The sequence below is a fragment of the Capsicum annuum genome, chromosome 6 (assembly GCF_002878395.1).
Source record: "Capsicum annuum cultivar UCD-10X-F1 chromosome 6, UCD10Xv1.1, whole genome shotgun sequence".
Taxonomy (NCBI): domain Eukaryota; kingdom Viridiplantae; phylum Streptophyta; class Magnoliopsida; order Solanales; family Solanaceae; genus Capsicum; species Capsicum annuum.
In genome coordinates, this window is record NC_061116.1 from 157,310,417 (window position 1) to 157,330,731 (window position 20,315).

A 20,315-nucleotide genomic window follows, 5' to 3' on the forward strand; every position below is an offset into this window, starting at 1 on the left:
TAAGGGATCAACTTGTTTTAATCCTCTGTAGGATCTAAAGAAACCTTTTGGTTGCCTATTCAGTAGGATTAAATACCAATTGTTTCCTACTAGTTTGTACACCATGTCAATAATAGTTTCATTGAACCCAATTTCTTAATACATTTGTTAGATAAAGCCACTCTACCCTGTCATAATCTTTTAGCATATCTAACTTTATGACCATGTTAGGGGGTTTACCTCTCTTTCTTTTCTCTAAAGTGATTTCCTAAACTACCAGAATGTTCTTTGCTATGCTTCTCTCTTGAAAAAAAAACTTCTTATTCTTCTAAAATAATCTCAAGTAACAGATTCTTGATTCTATCATGAATGAGTCTTGAGAAAATCTTGTTGACAAAATTGCTGAGGGCAATTGGCCTCATGTCAGAGAAAGTGTTCACAACTAGCTTTTTTGGCAAAAGTACCAAATTAGTGTGAGTGATGAATCTTGGGAGTTCAAATCTATAAAAAAAAATGCTACTACTATTTAGTAACATCTTCTATAATAATATCCCATGCCTCCTAGTCGAAAGCCCCTGTCATCCTATCTGGTCCTCCAACACTACGTCTATTCAGCCCCATAACTGTTGCCTTAACCTCCTGTATGGTAGGGATTTTATTCAATTCCTTATTTTGCTCTGTAATCACTATTCTTGGCAATTTTTCTAGCATTGTAAAATCATCACCTTCCTATTCCTTGGAGAACTACTTCTAAAGGAATTGTACATCAGCTTCAGCAATATCAGCTTAATTTTCTACTTATATACCATCCTTATTTTTTATTCTCTTTATCTTCACCTGTTTCTCCTCCCCTTAACAATTAAGTAGAAGAATTTAGTATTTCTTCCCTATCTTTAAACCATTCCAATCCTGCTTCTGCTTTCAAAATTCTTCTTCCCTTCTAAGCTAAATATTTAAATCAGTCTGAGCCTTAAATATTTTTCTTCTATTTTTACTTGATGGATCTTCCTGAAACTGTTTCTCTATGACTTTTATGACCTTCTTTAAAGTTGCAATTTCTTGAAAAATATTACCAAATTTCTCTTTACTCTAATGAGTTAGAGAAGATTTGGTCCTTTTCAACTTGTGATGGAACATAATGAAAGCATTACTTTGCACTTCAGTTTTCCAGTTCTATCTTATAACTTCCAAACAAGAGTCTTCCTTCAGCCAAAAATTCAAAAACCTAAAGGATTTTGTGATTTGTTCATTAACAGCAGTAAAGTTCAAAAACAAAGGTGTATGATCTGAACCACTTCAAATCAAATGCTTAACCTCTAGAACTGGAAATAAACCTTGTATCTTATCATTACATAAAACCCTATCCAACCTCTTGAATATACAATCAACATTTTTTCTTCCTTTACACCAAGTCTATTTACTTCCTTAAAACTAAGGTATTCTAAATCACACAAATTTATGTGATGTTTGAAGTCCTCAGTTTTTGATATAGTAACAGGAAATCCTCCCAGTTTCTCTTCATCATTGATTATAATATTAAAATCACCTTTCACTAACTAGGGATCCAAAATGGATTGTGCCATCTCTTCAAAGATTCCCAAAGTAATAGTCTCTTTACTTGTCTACATTTTGTATTTACTAAAAAGACTATCACTATCACTCCTACATCTCGATTTTCTAACCTCGAGGTCATTTTTTGCTCTTTATCTATGATAACTGTGTAATTTACCATTGAGTCCATAAATGTCCAAATTTTTCTTGATGTATTAGCCACCGCATGTTGGATCTCTAACCTTCTTTTATAATCTTCTCTATTGTGATTGTCTTGAAATGACTCCATGAACCCCATAAAATAAAAATGATGTCTTTTTTATAAAGTTATCAATCTGGTGAATTCTTTCTGAGTATTAACCGATCTTATATTTCATATCAAAGCATTCGTTTTGATTAATTTTTGGAATAACTTTTTGTCTACATTGTACTAGTATTAGTACCTTTGACTTTCTTCATCTGCTTGCCTTGTGTTTCTTTAATTGTATCTATTTGCCCGAGAGATGGGTTTCCTTCAATGGAAACCTTATCAATATTCTTTTTCAGGTCATCCTCATCAAGGTCATCCTTCTTCTTATTACTGAAATATATTTGATTTGCAGCTTGTATTGCTAATAGGACAACTCCCTCTATTACCATTACCTCTCCTTTGTTGCTTTGATAATCATCTATTATCAATTTTTTTGATCCCTCTTCCTTTTTTTCCTTCTTCGGTGCCTTATGCTCAATCTGACTCTTTAGTGATTGGGCTTCAATATGACTTGTTTTCCCCGTCTCTTTTGGCATTGTATCCTGTTTGTTTCTTGACTCTTGCTTATCCATATTTTTTTGTTAGTTCTATTACTGTTGATCTCTTATCAAATTTATTGGTAACCCATTCTTTAGTACTTTCTTTGCTTATCTGATCTTCCTTCCCTGTATTTTGCCCCTCATTTATTTGATCCAACAATTCTGTCACCTTTTTCCCTAGTACATCAAAGGCATTAGAGACTACTAGTTCCGTTAGGTTTTTCTCCTCCACTTCTCCAACAATATGGCCAGATCTATCTTTTTTGTATTTGTTCCTTCTTGTTAGCCATTGTTGTTTATTTGGGTTCCTTCCTCCAACTTTGTATTTATTTGCCTCTTCTTTTTGCTCTGTACTTCCTCCATCTGAATGTTATTAGTAGCTTCTTCTTTTTTCTTCAACTTTTTTTCATGTTGCTCAGGATGTATATTCCAGTAACTACTTTCATCATGCCCTTGCAAACAACATTCCTTGCAATATTTCGGAATGTAATCATATTAAATTTGTATCCATTTAAATTTAATTTCTCCTGTCACATCATCTTCTTCATTGATTCTCACCCTTTGAGGCAGCTTGGCAACTAAATCAACTTCTACCTTGACTTTTGCCCAACTGGTCTTTTTTGATTTCTAGTTATCATAGCTGTCGTTAAAGGTTTACCTACTTCTGAGGCAATTGAAAAAATTGCCTCCTTAGCAAGGAAATTAGGTGAGAGATCTGGCATAGTTATCCAAGTTACCCTAATTGTACGCATCCGGCTCAAACCACAAATCACACTTCAATGTTCTCATTTGCCAATACATCTCCTTAGCCTTGATATAATATGCAGTAGTGGACAGTAGGTTAACATAGTCTTCTAGTCCTTCCAGTCAAATAAGAATATGTCTAGTATCCAAAACTCCTATAGTACACTCGCCTTTGATACCACACTAACCCGGAATTGTTCTTCGTAGCTCCTTAAGATCCGGTTTACCATATGAAAATTTCCTAATTATAGCATATTGCAAATTTTCTTGAATGATTAAACTTCTGACCTCTGATGACATCCATGTTATACTAGGATCACCACGCATCATGACAACAGGTTTAGGTGGAACCCTAGGTATGTTAATGTTGAGAATCTTGGGTTTCAACGTATTAACATAATTCAGTGTAGTAGTATTTATCTGTGCCTTATTAAGTACTTCTACATCTTTCATCTTACACTTATCTTCCGGTAGGTTAGACCCACTAAAGGTGGTGGCCATGGTGGCCGGAGTTTTCTATCAAGTTGGGTTTAGCAACATATTAAGAGAAGACAACTTCTTTTTTCCTATTTTATCCTTAATATTAATTATTTTTTTTCAAATTAATTTCAAGATATAATGTAAGCATCATTTAATAGGGATATAATAAATATTAGCTCTCTAAACGTTTTTGGAATTAAGAAATAAGAATTAGGTCATAATATATTGTCATTCCTACATAACTAAACCCTACGTAATTAATACCCGAATAAGTCTTACCAGTAACCAAATAACTCCTAAGGAAATAGGCACATCATCTTTTTAAATTGAAGAAATAACAAAGTGTTCAGTTAGGCTTTGTTTACCTAACATGTTTCCATTTCATTAACTTGGTTAATTATTAAATTGAGTAAAATAGGATTGCAAAATGTAAAACGTACAATCATCATAGCATTTTCCAGAAGCATCACAAACAATAGCCAATTTTGGCTGTCATAGTCCTCTGTATATTTTAACTCCCTTAATTGGTACTGTACCACTTCAGGACAATTATTTAAGTGGTTTTGGATAAGGCGATAGGTTTAGGAACTTGTTTACATTTTGTCCTCATGACAATGAGTCAATGACACCCACAAGAGATGGATATAGACAAATGTGTCCAACAGATTCCTATGTCATGTATACAAGCCCGGTGCTTGTAGACCACGAGTTAGAGACGTAAATCAAGAAAAAAGAAATTAGCCTATATTGCTTTATAATGTTATTGTCATGGCTGAAAGGGGTTATCTTGGGGAAAATTAAACTTGTCTTGTCAGTGACAAGACTTGCTATGCGTTTGGACAATATTTGTGGTAAAAATTCTAACTTGTATTTGATCATGAAGTTCACTTGGAAAAACATTTGTAAAAATTAATGTTTATGAACAATGTAATTCGATTCTTATAGAATCTATCGCTAAAATACTCTTAGATGTTGAGTAAAACTATGCAACATTAGATTGAAATCTAGTATTTCACTTGAAATATTACTATTTAAATATTTATATCTTTTGAAGGGGAATCTTGAAGCAACGATAAATTGTCTTGTGAGACTTATAGGTCACAAATTCAAATAGTAAAATTCGTCACTGATAATTGCATGAGAATAGAGTGCCTATATCATACCTTGTAGGGGGTAGTGACTAGTGAGCTCCCTTATTGCTTACAAATATTTAATTTGACATGAACTACGGTTTGCAAACTTCAGTGTTTCACTAACAGAAAATTAATGTTTCTTGGAATAATATAAATGGGTAAAGAATCACCTATATTTTGTAGGTCATAATTAAAAATTTCATTCAAATAGCATATAACAAAAACAACTTTTAGCTGTATTGAATATTCATTTTAATAAAGAGTGTTAAAAATTTTATTATGTAAGTTAATGGGACACTTTTTTTTTTTAGAATCGTGGCGTTTGGGCCAGTTTGCGCGCACCTCAACTAAATCGGTATCAGGTAACTCTGTCCACCAAGGCTAGAACTGATACGAGTCAAAGAGGTATCTTAGTATTCGAGGACGTAATGGAAGCCAAGACGTTAAGACCCGAGCTTGTGGGGCGCCCATCCAACGGAACAAGTCTTGAAGTGTGAAGGAAGCCTCCTACACTCCAAAACCGTCCAAGAAGCACACTCCAAGGCCGCCCCTTTGTAAGGGCTCATTAAGGGCCTTTTGGTCTTTTTGTAATAAGTGATTATAAATAGAACCTTATTAAGTCATTTCTATCGGACTTAGATGACATATTTTGAGGGCTCAAGAGAGTGTCTTTCAAGGTAGATTCCTTATGGCAAGTGTGGACATCACTTGTGTCGATAACAATCTTGGAAACGGTGGTTGCTTGGAAAGTCCAATTCCGTTGAGGTCCGTAAGAACTTGGTGTTATTTGTGTGAAGACTTTGGATCTTAATGTTTAATATACATTTTGGTTCATAAGTGTTTATGCATTATATGTCAAGTTATCTATCTTACTTTCTTGTACCCGTTTTGTTCTTGTGTTGTTAAATTTGTGGAATTGTTGTTATTCTCTTGTTGTGTTCTTCGTCTTATGTATTAATCTAGTTTGGGTTGGTTGTTTGGTGTGTTAAACACCATTGTTCATCTTATTTTTTTAGTTTCTTGTTGAATCCGAGAGTGGTCATCAAAGAGATCCTCGGTTCTTTGAACTTGTGAACTGTTTTGGTGTTTGTTCCGTGTGTTCCTTACCTTTCTTGTATCATTTGGTATCAGAGCTATCTTTGATTTTTTCCTAACAAGATCAATCTTGGGCTTGAGAGTGAAAAAAAATAGATCTGGTGTTCTTGTTGTATTTGGATGAATTGTTTTCTAGATCTAGGTGTATTTGGTTGTCTTAGTTTGTTTTTTGTGTTGATTTTCATTCTCCTCAGCACATATTGAGTCTAATGTATAATTTCTTGAGCTAAGTTCAAGTGTGTGGTGGTGTTAAGTAGGTGGTTTTGTTGTGGTGGTGGTGGTGTTCATCTTGTGTTTTTGAAGTTGTGTTGAAAAGGTTGTTGTTGATCTTGAAAATCATATAAAGAAGAGAAGACTTTTTGTTTGTCTTGAAATCATTTTCAAGACAACACCAAAATAGTAAGAAGACCAAAGAGTTCCAAAAAGTATAACTACCAAAAGAAGAAAAAACACTTTTCAAGGATTGTCCAAAAAAGGAAAAGGGGACAAGACATCCAAAAAGGTTGTCTTGCCAATTTGGTGCAAGTAGGTGAAAGACTATAAATCTTGAAAGAGAATTCTAGACCTTGTTTGCCCCATACCTTGGCAGAAATTATCCTCTTCCACATATGAAATTGAACAACTAGTTTCTTGAAACAAAAAATTTTCTACATTACAACGTCCAATAGTTAAGTGCCACATCATCAAAGAGCTCAAGAACATTGGATTTCCTAGTTTCACTTTCTTATTTTTGTTGGTTTCCAATTTTGCTAACTCTTATACTAATTGACAACTAGTAAATACCTACTAAGTTGTAGATTAGTTGTTGAGTACGCTCTTAGTGTTAGCATTGTTCTTTTTTGTGTTTTTCTCATTTTTGAATCGTAGTATATTTTTGGTTCAAGTTCGTACATTACTTTGTGTGTCATTTCAAATAAGAATCCACTCTGAACTCGAGCCACAATTGGAACCACGTGACCTTATTGGGGTACAAGCGGGTTATCAACACTTGTGAGGCCAATAGAGTGAAAACATCAAAAGTGTGTGCTTGAGAGTTTGCGGACTGTTTTGAGACGTTTTGTGAGGATGCTTTCTTTTATAACCTTAACTAGTTTGCTGTTTTTTATGTTTTTATTTTAGAATTTATCTTGTTAGGTACTATGGCATTGGAAAAGGTGACCATGAATGATTTGATGGCTGCCATAACGGATATGAAACACGACTCTATAGTCGAATGGAGAGAATGAAAAGAATAATGGGCAGAATGGAAAGGACTAAAAGCTCTCTTTTCAAGGAGTTGGATAACTTGGTAGAGTATCCAAGCCTTTCTAATCAAGTTCCCATGAGTGGACATATTCCACGTGAGCTACAAGGTAATCAAACTAACTCTTGCACTCAAGTAAATGAGGCTCGTAGCCAACTAAGTGTGAATGATAGTTTGTTTTTAAGTGAGCCGAATGTTCCTTCATCTTGGGGAGATAATGTAAAACTTAAAATTGTGGATAGACTAGTTGATCCACCTAGTGTTGAAGACATGGTGCCTAGTGATAGTATATTGTCTTATGGAAGTCATGAAGACCAACTTGTGTATGAAAATGGGGATGTTGAACATGTTGGCCGATTGACTAAGGATGAACCTCTAGTTGCTTTTGTTGTAGATCAAGCTAGTATAGAGGGGACATTTGATCGTAATTGTAGTATTATTGGGGTAAGAAAGTGTTTTTTCAACCCGTGGCCATGGACATTCCACTCATTTGACCCCGGTGATCATTTAAAATACGGTGATGATGTCTTTTGGAATGACTTGAATGTGCATGAAATGTATGGCTTTCCTATCTCGGCTTTCAAGTCTATTTGTTGTTTCAAGAAGAGTCTATGTTTTCTATTTATAAGCAACTTTTGTTCCTTGTTTCTTGTCATACTTATGTGGATAGACTAGTTGATTCTTTCTTGGGAGGGTATTCGGGTAAGAGGGATGCTTGGTTATATGTGAAGTTTGAGCGACCTTGGCAAGATTCTATGATTTATTACACTAACTCTAACCCTCATACCTTGAGGAACTTGTGTTTGCTTGTCCTTCCTATTATTTTGCAAGGTTCAGATTTGAGGATGAATCCTTTTTCAGGAAGGGGAGGATGATACGGGTCAAAGAGGTATCTTAGCATTCGAGGACGTAATGGAAGCCAAGACGTGAAGACCTGAGATTGTGGGGCGCCCATCAAAGGGAACAAGTCTTGAAGTGTGAAGGAATCCTCCTACACTCCAAAACCGTCCAAGAAGCACACTCCAAGGCCACCCCTTTGTAAGGGCCCATTAAGGGCATTTTGATCTTTTTGTAATAAGTTAATCTAGATTATAAATAAAATCTTATTAGGTCATTTCTATCGAACTTAGATGACATACTTTGAGAGCTCGAGAGAGTGTCTTGCAAGGTTGATTCCTTGTGGCAAGTGTGGACATCACTTGGGCCGATAACAATCTTGGAAACGTTGGTTGCTTGGGAAGTCCAATTCTATTGAGGTCTTGTAAGAACTTGGTGTTATTTGTGTGAATACTTTGGGTCTTAATGTTTAATATATATTTTGGTTCATAAGTGTTTATGCATTATATGTCAAGTTATTTATCTTACTTTTTTATACCCGTTTTGTTTTTGTGTTGTTAAATCCGTGGAGTTGTTGTTATTCACTTGTTATGTTCTCCGTCTTGTGTATTAATCTAGTTTGGGTTGGTTGTTTGGTGTGTTAAACACCATTGTTCATCTTGTTTTGTTGGTTTCTTGTTGAATCCGAGAGTGGTCATCAAAAAGGTCTTCGGTTCTTTGAACTTGTGGATTGTTTTGGTGTTTGTTCCATGTGTTCATTACCTTTCTTGTATCAAGAACAGATGGAAAGAAAACACCTAGTGTTTGTCTCTACTGGAAATTGAACCTGAGACCTCATGGTGTTCATCCCAACCTTATTGAACCAATAGGTCACACCCTTGGATGCAAGTTAATGGGACACTTACAAAAAATAGTTATGTGTAAAATGAGAATATCCCTAACCTAATTTTTAAAATTACAATCGATGGTTCTCTTTCTTTTTTCTTTTTAATTTTTTTCCTCTTTTCTATTTGTAGCCTCTATTTTTTTTTTCTCTTCTATATTTAGCCTCTACTTCTCTTTCTATTCTTTTTTCTTTTTTCCTTTGAAGTTTCCTTTTTTCTTTTTCTTCCTCATTTTCCCTTTTTATTGTATTTTATATTTTATAGTTTTTTATTTTTTCAAAAAATATAACTACGTCTTTGTATTTTTGAAAAATATGGCTGCGTCAAGTACAAACCATGAATGATGACGAAAATATTATAACCGCTCATTGTATTTGCATTCACCGTCATTTCTTTTTTTTTCATTTATTATTTACTTTTTGGTTTTTTCAATTTTTGTTTTCTCTCTTTTTCGATTATTTCTTTTTGTTATTTTTCTCTCTTTTATCTCTAGTTTCTGTTCTCTTTCTTTTTCCTTTTTTCTTTTTTGATTTTTTTATATTTTTCTGTTTTTTTTTTCACTTTTTTCTTCTTCTTTTTTTCCTATTTTCATTTTTTCTTCTTTTTTTCTATTTTTAATTTTTTTGTTTCTTTCTATTCGCTTTTTTCCACACTTTTACCTCTAGCTTCTATTTCTCTTTCTTTTTAAAAAAAAAAAATCAATTTTTGGTTCTATATTATATTTTTTGTATTTATAAAAAATATGGCTTCGTTGAATATAAGTCATTGATGATAACGAAAATATCATACTTGATTATTGTATTTATAATCACGCCATCATTTTTATTTGTGTATTTACTGATACAATTATATTTGTATTTGTATTTTACAGTTTGCATTTATATATGTATTTTATAGTTCGCTTATATTTGTATTTCATAGCTCGCATCATCATTTATATTTTATATAATTCGCGCTAGAATTGTATATTTATATTTTATAGTTGACTGCATATTATATTTATATTTTGTGATTTATTTTGTTTGTATTTGTATTTGTATTCTATTTTTGTCGATGCACTTGTATTTTTAAAAAACTATTTTGTATTTGTATTTGTAGGTTGACCGCATATTGTATTTGTACTTGTAATTTTATTTGTTTGCATTTGATTTGTAGTTGACAGTATCATTTGTATTTTTAAATACTTGAAAAAGAATTATAATTTTTATTTCTATGAATACTTATATTTATATTCATTGATAAGAATTGTATTTTATTGATACAAATTAAATAATACAAATACAAATGATAATTTAAATAAATATAAATATTAAATTATACAAATACAAATGTTACATTAGTATCAAATGTTACATATTTATAAAACTTGAATCATAAGCATACAAATGATACTTATTTATATACATATACAAATTATAAACATACAAATACTAACGATATATTTGCATTAAATGACACATTGAATATTTATATATTTTAGATTCAACCAAATACAATTAATCTATATACTTATTTGTGTATGATATAAATGATAAATTGTACACATTCACGATTAAATTTTTTAAATATAAACAATAAATTTACTTAAAAAATAGAGTATAATACAAATAAATATAAAATATAAAATACAACAACAACAACAAAACCACCACCACCACAACAACAACAACAACAACAAAATGAGAGAAAAAAATAAAAAAAAATGAAAAAAGGAAGAAGAAAAATGCTAAAAAAAACAAAAAAGAAACAAGAACGAAAAAGAATGAAAAAAGGAAAAAGGGAAGAAGAAAAATAACAAAAAGGCAAAAAGAAATAAGAACAAAAAAAAAAAAAACTCAAAAAAAAAAAAAAGAAAAGAGAAAAAAATAAAATATAACAAACGAGAAAAAATGAAAAGGACAAAGAAACGAAAAAGAAAAAAGAAAATAATATGAAAAAGATAAAAAAAAGAAAAGAAAAAATTAAGGAAAAATTAGAAAAAGAAATAGATAGAAAAATATTATTTTCTATACAAGAAGAGCGAATACAGGAGCTTAGGGTCGTTTTTCAAAAATGACAACTAAGCTCCTCAAAGTTTCATTTATTACTATTTGAGGAGTTTCTAAAATGACAATTAAGCTCCTCAAAGGTTCACTTATTATTATTTAAGAAATTTCAAAAATAACAATGAATCTTCTCAAAATCCTACTTATGGTTATTTGAGGACTTTTCTAGAATTACTTATATCTATTAAAAATTTACGTAGAAAAATACTATACATTATAATAATCAATTTAAAAATATTTAAAAGAAATGATTTAAAAAAATTGATTGCTTCTCAAAATTCCTGCGGTGTTGCATAAATTGGGATAATTATTTAAAAATAATATAAAAAGTACTATAAATAATAATAATTAACAACTTAAAATATTTTAAAGACATATAAAAAAGAAAAAAGGCTCAAATATGTCATCGAACTATCAGAAATGACTCATTTATGTCATCCATTAAAAGTTTGGGTTGTTTATGTCATCGCCGTTGTAAAACAGGTTCATCATGCCATTACTTGTTAAAGGTAATTTTTCAAAAATAGCTTTCCCAGGTGTTGTCTTACTAGAGGTCCACATCTTTAATTAAAACAAAGAGAAAAGGCTCAAATATGCCATCGAAGTATCAGAAATGACTCATTTATATCATCCATTAAAATTTTGGCTCATTTATACCATTGTCGTTGCAAAACAAGTCCAGTATTTGTTAAGGCGTTTTTTTAAAAGGCATAATACATAAACAAGACCTTTAACTTGACATTAAATTATAACTATAACCTTTAACTTTGCCAGTGTACAAAGTAGGCCCTTTAACTATATAAAACTAAGTAAAAAAATATTTCAATCTTGCAACACATATGTGTGAAACTCAGTCGCTCCTACGTGGTCTAGTAGCAAAATAAGAGAGAAAATAAAGAAGACAAGAGAGGCTATGGATTGCAATTAATTAAAATTTAGATAAAATAGGGTATTTAAAAGCAAGTTTATATTTGTTAAGTCATGTTATTCTAAAGTTGATTGTCATTGAACTCGTGTTAGAATATATTTTAGAGCATTATAAAGAGTACTAAAATGTATATATAAGGGCAATTAACCTATATATTTATTATTAATTAATTATCGCTAAAAATTATTTTTGATGTGTGCAATATAAAACAACAACATTGCCCTTCGTCGACTTTTACTAATCACCCATATTTTGAAAATTACCTACAAATATCACTTTAATTTCTTTTAGGACAAAAATATCACTCAATTATTCTTATTTTTCTCAAAATATACTTGATACTTCAAAAACATTTCTTCCCTCCTAATAGACATGTCATGTCATTAAAATTTCTTTTTTATATATATAATAAATAGATCTATTTAACTTATCAAATTTATTTAACTAAAATTTTATCCCATTTTTTTAAAAAATAAATACACATGATATATTTTTGGGATAATACTCACGAAAATACCTGAACTCTGACCGAATTTTTAGTTGAGTATACTGAACTTTGCGGGAGTCCTATTACCCCCCCTGAACTTTTTTAAAGTAGAATTAATTGCCCCCCAAAACGCTATACCTAGTTTAAAGTAGAAAGTGTAATGCACGCGCCAATGACATATTGACACGTGTATTTTTTATTTATAATTAATTATTATTTAATTTCTTTTCCATTCTTATTTTCTTCTCCATTTTTATTCATCAAAATCTACAAAAAATTAGTAATATTTTGATCACAAGAATGACTCAAAAACAAGACCAAAATTTTCAATAGCAAGAAAAAATAGGGAGAATTGGACCTATATGAGAATTGTAATCCTGTATGAGAATATACAGATGCCATTAAAATACCAAAATCTCAAATTTTGAACAACACCATTACAACCAAACCTCTTTCTTCCTAACAATTCTCTTACACTCAATGGTCTAACAACATTCTAATATATACAGTTTATTTGCTTTAACTTGTATATTCTCCTACAGTTTCTAACCAAAATTCTCCTACAGTTTAGAAGAATATATTCTTTGCTTTAACTTGTATATTCTCCTACAGTTTCTAACTAAAATTGTATATATCTGCATTGGAGACCAAAGAAACTGTATATATACACTTTAGGAGAATACCCAATTTCCAACTTGTGTATTTTTAATGTTAATTTGTAGAAGGCCAACATTCCAATGGTCTAACCAAAATTCTCATGCGTGTAGGAGAATATACAGTTTCTTTCAACAACAATTCTCAAAGAATAAAAAATTCATAATTTGAGAAAATCATCTTCACTGATTTCTTGAGAATTCGAAATTTCAATTACTATCAAGATTGTGCCGACAAATTCCCTTCTGGCGCCAATAGTGGGTTGGTTGATGATGACAATAATGGGTTAATTTTGCTATTTTGATAAAATTGAAGAAGACTCATTTGGTGGGTGTATTGAAATTTGGTCAAATTGATGTAATTGAATTGGGTGTGTTGAAGATAACTTATTTAGTATGTGTGTGTGTGTGTGATAAAATTGTGTTCAATTCAATTCCAACTCAACTATGGAGCACCATTGAAGAGAAGAAAGAGAAGAGAAGAGAAGAGAAGAGAAAGAAGATATAAATAAAAAATAAATAAAAAAACATACAATTTATAAAAATTAGAAAATTGAGGGGATGTTTGACCAAAAAAAGTTTTTAAATGATTTTCTAAAACTTTCACGCACCCAATGCGTGTGAATTACACCCAACGGTTCAAGTGGGTAGATATATGCCCTTAAAATAAGAAAAAAAAAGTTTAGGTGGGTAATAGGACCCCCGTAAAGTTCAGTATGCTCAACTGAAAATCCGATCAAAATTCAGGTATTTTCGTGAATATTATCCCTATATTTTTCATTGAGGAACAATTTAATTATGTACTTTAAATTTTATATTTATTTTGTCCTTCTTACAAAAAAAGAATATTATTTATATTTATTCTTTATTCGATACGAGAAAAATTATTACATCACATGATAAAAATATCAGATAATCACACAACTTAAAGGGAAATAATTTGTCTGGTAATGCTATGCATGTTACTCATCAATGAAGTAGTTGATGTGTAAAGATTTGAATTATTTTATTTGGTACTTTTCAAAGTTTTTCTAATTTATTTATTTCACCACTTAATAATATTTTTAAAACTCAAGGAATTTATATGAATTAGTACTAGTTTAATATTTTTTTTGCTATTTATTTCATATACTAAAGATTCTTAAAATGTAAAATAAATAAAAATGATGGCTTTCGGATTTCATATACGTACTATATGCACTATTTTTGAAGGAAAAAACAATTATTTAGTCATGAAACAAATTAAATTTTTTTAAAAATATTAACAAAATGATCTAATATTACAAATGAATCTTTAAAATAGTACCCAACCAATTATCGCTTATTTTTTGTGGGTTTAGGGTGAGGAAAAAATATAAATTAGCGTTTAATTATACACTAAGACAAAATATAGTAAAATAGAAATAAAAATTAATATGAAAAAAACAAATTAAAAATAATAATTTTTTGTTTTCTAAAGTTTTTTGCCTATGTTAACTTTGCGGATTTATTTGATTCGTTTATGAATTTACTTGGGGAAAATTCGCAAGACAAATTTATTTTTTTATCAAAAAGATCTTGCTTAAAATTTTGTAGGTGATCTACATGCGAATTAAAAATTTTCGATGATAATTACATTTAAGATTTTTCGATCGAATTTTGTTTGACAAAAAAACTTAGATTTTCTCCTTCAAATTTTGTTTGATAGAAAAATTTGAAGGTTTTTCATCGAATCAGTTTGGTTGAAAAACTTGTAGAGAATTAGGTTATCGGTAAATTCTTTTTCAAATTTTCAATAAAGATTTTATTTTTACGTAATTTATATTTTTTTATAGTTTATAAGACTTAGGTTTGAATAAATGAATTTGAAGAATTAAACAGGTTTCATATTAAGAAAATAAGATTCTAACAACATGGCATGCCAAGGAGGAGATGATAAGATTTTTAAAGTATTAAGGATTTTTTAAGAAAAATAGAGATAGTTGGGTGATATTCTTGTCCTAAAAGAAACAAAATTGTAAAAATATAAGTTACTATCTATGGAAATTACACTTCGTTAACTCTTACAAAATAGATAGTAAGTGGTTACTAGCCGTGTAGCGGAAAGATGCTCAGAACTCCCCAACCACCTGAAGCACAGCCATCCCAATTATCAGAATCGCCAGAGCCGCCGGCCATGATGTCAGTCGAGCCATCGTCGGTCATACACACCCCAGCCCACCACGATAGTTTCAAAGATAAATTACTCAACAAAAATCACTCCATCAACAAGAATTACGATTACAAAATAGGCAAACGCCTAATCGGAGCAACTAACGACAACGATATAGTCGACTTGTTAGAAAAGGACAAAGCTCGAATCTATCAGCCATGACAGTACTCTGTAATTGTTAAGCTATTCAATAAAAGACTAGCACACAACTACTTAAAAACCAAATTACAAGATACATGAAAACCAACTGAGCCCCTCGTTCTCATAGATCTAGGGAATGACCTCTATACAGCTAAGTTTAACAAAAAGGAAAAGATGCTAAAAGCCCTTCACGACGGCCCTTGGTTTGTAACCAATCACTTCCTATCGGTTAGGCAATGGGAACTGAACTTTATTCCACAAGAAGCGACTCAAACACACATGGAAATTTGGCTCCAGCTACCACAATTTCCAACTGAGTTCTATGACCAATCAATTCTGGAGCGAATAGGTTCAAAATTAGATGCTTTGCTGAAAATCGACACACGCACTTCCACCACTCTACGGGGAAGATATGCTCAAATATATATCCAAGTCCTACTGGATGTTCCACTAAAAACTCAGGTGGCCATCGCTACCCGTCAACAGTGGGTTATCTATAATGGGGGAAGGCATTTTGTGCACGGGATGCGAACGACTTGGCCACATAGTAAAAACTTGCATCCATGTCAGAACCATAAATACCATAGAGCCTGGACCTTCGGATCCAACCCTCAACCAAAAATCCTTAGATGACGAAGATTGGCAAGTTGTGTCCTTTCCAAGGAGGAGAGCTCCTCAGAAACACCTCCATCAAATCACGAACGCAGAAACGCACAAAGAAAGAGGTCACCCCAGGTAAGTACAAATATGGCTAACGTAGGTATGTCCTCCATCCATCCTCAACTTATTACCCCCTTGGTCAATGACTTTTCCCCGCCAGATATTAAATTTAATAAAAAAGATTAATAAAACTGGAGAAAGAAAAAAGAGAGATAAAAATAAAGCTGGCCCAATGAGCCAGCATGGCAAGGAAGGTGCTGCCACTTGCAGCCTTTCCACAAAATGTAGCACCCTACCACCCACCAACCCCAGCTCCCTCATTAAATGTGTTGACCCTCCCACATTTAATTTGGGTGGCCCATGTCGGAACCCACTCTCCACTCCCACCAATGATGCTTTAATAGAGGCCTCTGCCTCTGCATCTTCTGGGGAGTTAACTTAAATCGAGGGAATGGGCCAATAATTTTGGGCCCAAACATGGCTGCAAACACAAATGTTGGGGACCTTGAACATCATGAACTCCAACGCGTTCAACTCCCTTGCAAGCCACATGTTCAAAAGCTTGCCATGCTACCCCAACATCCCCTATCTCTCGGAGATGGAGACTAAATTTTGTGCCTTGGAACCCCCCAACTCCCCCATCATTAGCCACGCATAACTCTTCTCTGCACCAATCAAAACCAGCAAAGGAAGATGACCAAGTAAAAACAAACCGACCATCTTAGAGGAGCTTCAATAAGCAAACATGGATATAAAAGAGTTATTGGCAACCTTCATGGAAGCCAACATGGACTTCTTTATGCTAGAAAAACCCTTTCGAACAGAATTCGTAGAGCCCTGCAACATAGCTACTATAGTGCTCTATCTAAAGGTGATGAAAACCTTCAAACTCTCCTTGAGGAGCATGTCAGAGAAGGTGAATGCAGCAGCATACCTGAGCCCTTATGTCAATCAGAGACAGGCACATCATCAGGACAAGAGCAAGAGCCCAATTCGCAACCACCCACCCAATCCTGTTGATACCATGAACTTTATCATCTAGAACACCAGGGGTGTAAATAGTATGATCTTTAAGCGCCAATGTGTAGCCTTAATCAAATCTCATAACCCCAGTGTTGTGGTTCTGTTAGAGACCAAAATGGTAGATCACAAAAATCTTGTTGAGTTCTTCAAGTTTAACTCTCATTTAGAGTCAAGTGTTGATGGTAGAAAAAGAGGCATGTGGAAAAAGGATATAGTTAAGCTCCAAAACTTCTCCATCTCTCCCTAAGGCATCCACACTACTGTAAAGGTAAACACTCACCCTATTTCTTGGGTTTTCTCTGCTATTTATGCTAGCCCTGACCCCTGTATACGTTTCACCCTTTGGGAGGAACTTTGTCAAATCTCATCAACCTTCAAAAGGGAATAGCTAATAGGTGGTGACTTTAATGAAGTCCTGGGAGCCAATGAGAAATTAGGAGGATATCTCATTAATACTCCAAGGGTCACCATACTTTAGGATTGTCTAAACTAATGCAACATGTGGAGCTAGGGTATAGAGATTGAAAATACACCTGGACCAATATGAGGCACCGTAACAGGGCTAGCCTCATCCAGGAAAGGCTAGATAAATGCATGGCTAATATCTCTTGGATAAACCTCTTCCTAGAGGCAATAGTCACCCATCTACCCAGAACCAAATCGAATAATTGTCATCTCCTTCTCACCCTGGCCCACAACAACCAGGGTTTAAATCCTAAGCCATTCATATTTGAACCCATATGGTACAACCACCACAGTTTCAAAGACTTAGTTCATAACTGTTGCTCCCCCACTGCTAACCTTCAACAGCTATTCACACTTTCCAAACTAATGCCACTCTTTAGAACTGCACTATGTTTGGAAACATCTTTAACAAGCTCAGAACCATTAATGCTAGATTAGATGGCTTACAGAGGTCAAGACATAACCACACCAGTACATACCTCCATAACCTAGAGAATGAGCTTCTCTATGATTATGAGGCATTGCTAAAATGTGAGGACGATTTTTGGAAAACAAAATCCAGAATCAGTTGGCCCACTGATGGTGATTCTAACACTGCCTTCTTTCATGCCACCACCATTAACAGAAGAAGAAGGAATAGAATTTTAGAGCTTGTAGATGATATAGGATAGGTGTTCAGAGGGGAAGAATCCATCACTAGCCATATCCTCCATCATATCACCAAGCTATTCACTACCAGCCACACTCAGAGTGCTAACAACCACTTCACCCCCATCTTGGCCAACAATATTATCCAGCCTGAGGCCTCTCACACCCTGGATGCTCTCCTAAGGAACTCTGAGATCCACATAGCCATAAAATACTTCAAGCCCCTTAAAGCCCCTGGACCTGGTAGACTTCACCCTATGTTCTACCAGAAATACTAGCATGAGGTGGGCCCCAAGGTTATCTCCTTTTGTAAGAAAGTGTTCTCCAAATCTGAGATACTTGCAACCCATAACACCACTCTTATGTGCCTCATCCCCAAGTGTAGGAAGACTTCTAATTTGAAAATCTACATACCAATTGGGCTCTGTAACACCTCCTACAAAATAATCACTAAAATTATTGTGAATAGAATTAAGCCCTTCCTTAAGGACATCATTAGTCCCTCTCAGGCTAGCTTCCTTTTCAATAGAAGGGCCTCAAACCAGGTCATCATTATCCAAGAGTACATCACTCATTTTGGAAACAAGAAAGGAAAGCAAGCTAACATGATCCTTAAGATTGACCTAGAAAAAGCCTTTGATAAACTTGAATAGTCTTTCATCAAGGATACCCTAATCTGACCAAGCTCATCATATCATGCATTAGCTCTTCATCCATAGCTATCCTTGTAAATGGTAGGAAAACCTCCTTCTTTAACCCTACTAGAGGCATAAGACAAGGAGATCTCATCTTCCTATACATCTTCATCATGTGTATGGAAAGGCTGTCTAGGGGTATTGAGTCTGAAGTTAGAGCTAAGCATTAGGATCCTATCAGTATCTCCCCTGGGGGACCTAAGCTGTCACACCTCTTTTTTGTTGATGACCTAACCCTGCTGGCTAAAGCTAATGCCCAAAACTGTCACACCATTATAACCATCCTTACCATCTTCAGCCAACTCTCTGGGCAAACCATAAATCATAATAAGTCCAAGTTCATCTTATCTAAGAACAGCTCCCCAGCCCACACCGCCATGTGCTCCCAAATACTTAACATACATCCCAGTACTAACTTTGGGAAGTACCTTAGGTTTTCGATCTTCCATAGCAAGCCCAAGAACTGTGATTTCCAATTTATCATTGACTCTATGAACTCTAAGTTGGTAGGATGGAAGACTAATATCTTGAACATGACTGGTCGAATTGTCCTTGCTAAATCTACTCTTAGTTCTATGCCCACTTACATCATCCAATACATTAAAATCCCCAATAAAATCACTTAGTTTTTTTAACAAAATCCAGAGGGACTTTGTCTGGGGTAGCTCTGCTGACAAAAAGAAGCTCCACCTGTTAAAATAGAAACCATCACCCACCCATAAGAAAGATGACGGCCTTGGCCAAACTCAGGAACAGAGTTATGCATACAAACCTTACTTGGAAGCTCTTCCATAATCTAACCTCCTTTTGGAGTCAGGTCATGGTCAACAAGTACTACACTAACTATAACACTTCACCCACTAAAAAGTTAAGCTCTAGGACTTGGAAATGCATTAAGAGAGGTTGGCAGAATTGCTCTTTAGGAATAAGATGGAGAGTGGGTAAGGGTGAAAAAGTGAGTTTTTGGGGTGACACCTGGATCCCCCCACCTTCATAGCCTCAGCAGCATTATTCAAGGTCCTGTGGAAAGCCATACTCTAGACATCACTATGAAAGATGTTTACAATAATGGCAGTTGGGATTTCTCCACAATCCTCTTTCAAATTCCCAACATCATTAGGCAAAGTATCACCAGTATGGCCATCAGTGTAAGGGACAACAATTTTGACACTGCTACATGGAACTGCTCCCCTGATGCCAGATTCACTACCAGTAATATGTACTCTTTGCTCTCCAAACAATCTCTGAAGGTGAATCATAATGATATCTATCAATCTACCTTCTCAAGAATTTGGAAAGCAAACACCCCTAATAAAATCAGAACCTTTATATGGCTCTTAACCCACAAAAGGCTCCTCACCAGCAGTTACCTTCACCATATTGGCATTGATGTCCCCACACAATGCTACTTCTGTAATAATGATGTTGAGAATCTTTCCCACATGTTCTTCAGGGGCAGCAATGCCCTTCGTTTCTGGACTAGTATCCAAGCCAAAAGTAAAAACAAGTTCTCACCGACCTGGCACAACATGGAAGCCTGGCAGGATATGTGAGATAGGCTGTAGGGGAAGCCCTTAAACAATTGGCTCACCTGGGATACCCTCTTACCTTACTCTTTATGGGCTAACTGGTTGACCAGAAATG

General features: G+C 33.8%; 1 long non-coding RNA gene across 2 annotated transcripts; it reads left to right on the plus strand.

The window, feature by feature from the left end:
- The first annotated feature begins 2,997 nt into the window (after window positions 1-2,997).
- Window positions 2,998-8,350, plus strand: LOC107874963. 2 transcript variants are annotated; one of them, XR_007057231.1, is made up of 3 exons: window positions 3,010-3,419; window positions 4,988-7,123; window positions 7,876-8,350. It is a non-coding gene; the product is annotated as an uncharacterized LOC107874963 (long non-coding RNA). The 2 variants fall into 2 exon arrangements; XR_007057230.1 differs by having other exon boundaries at window positions 2,998-3,419; window positions 4,988-8,350.
- The last annotated feature ends 11,965 nt before the right edge of the window (window positions 8,351-20,315 follow it).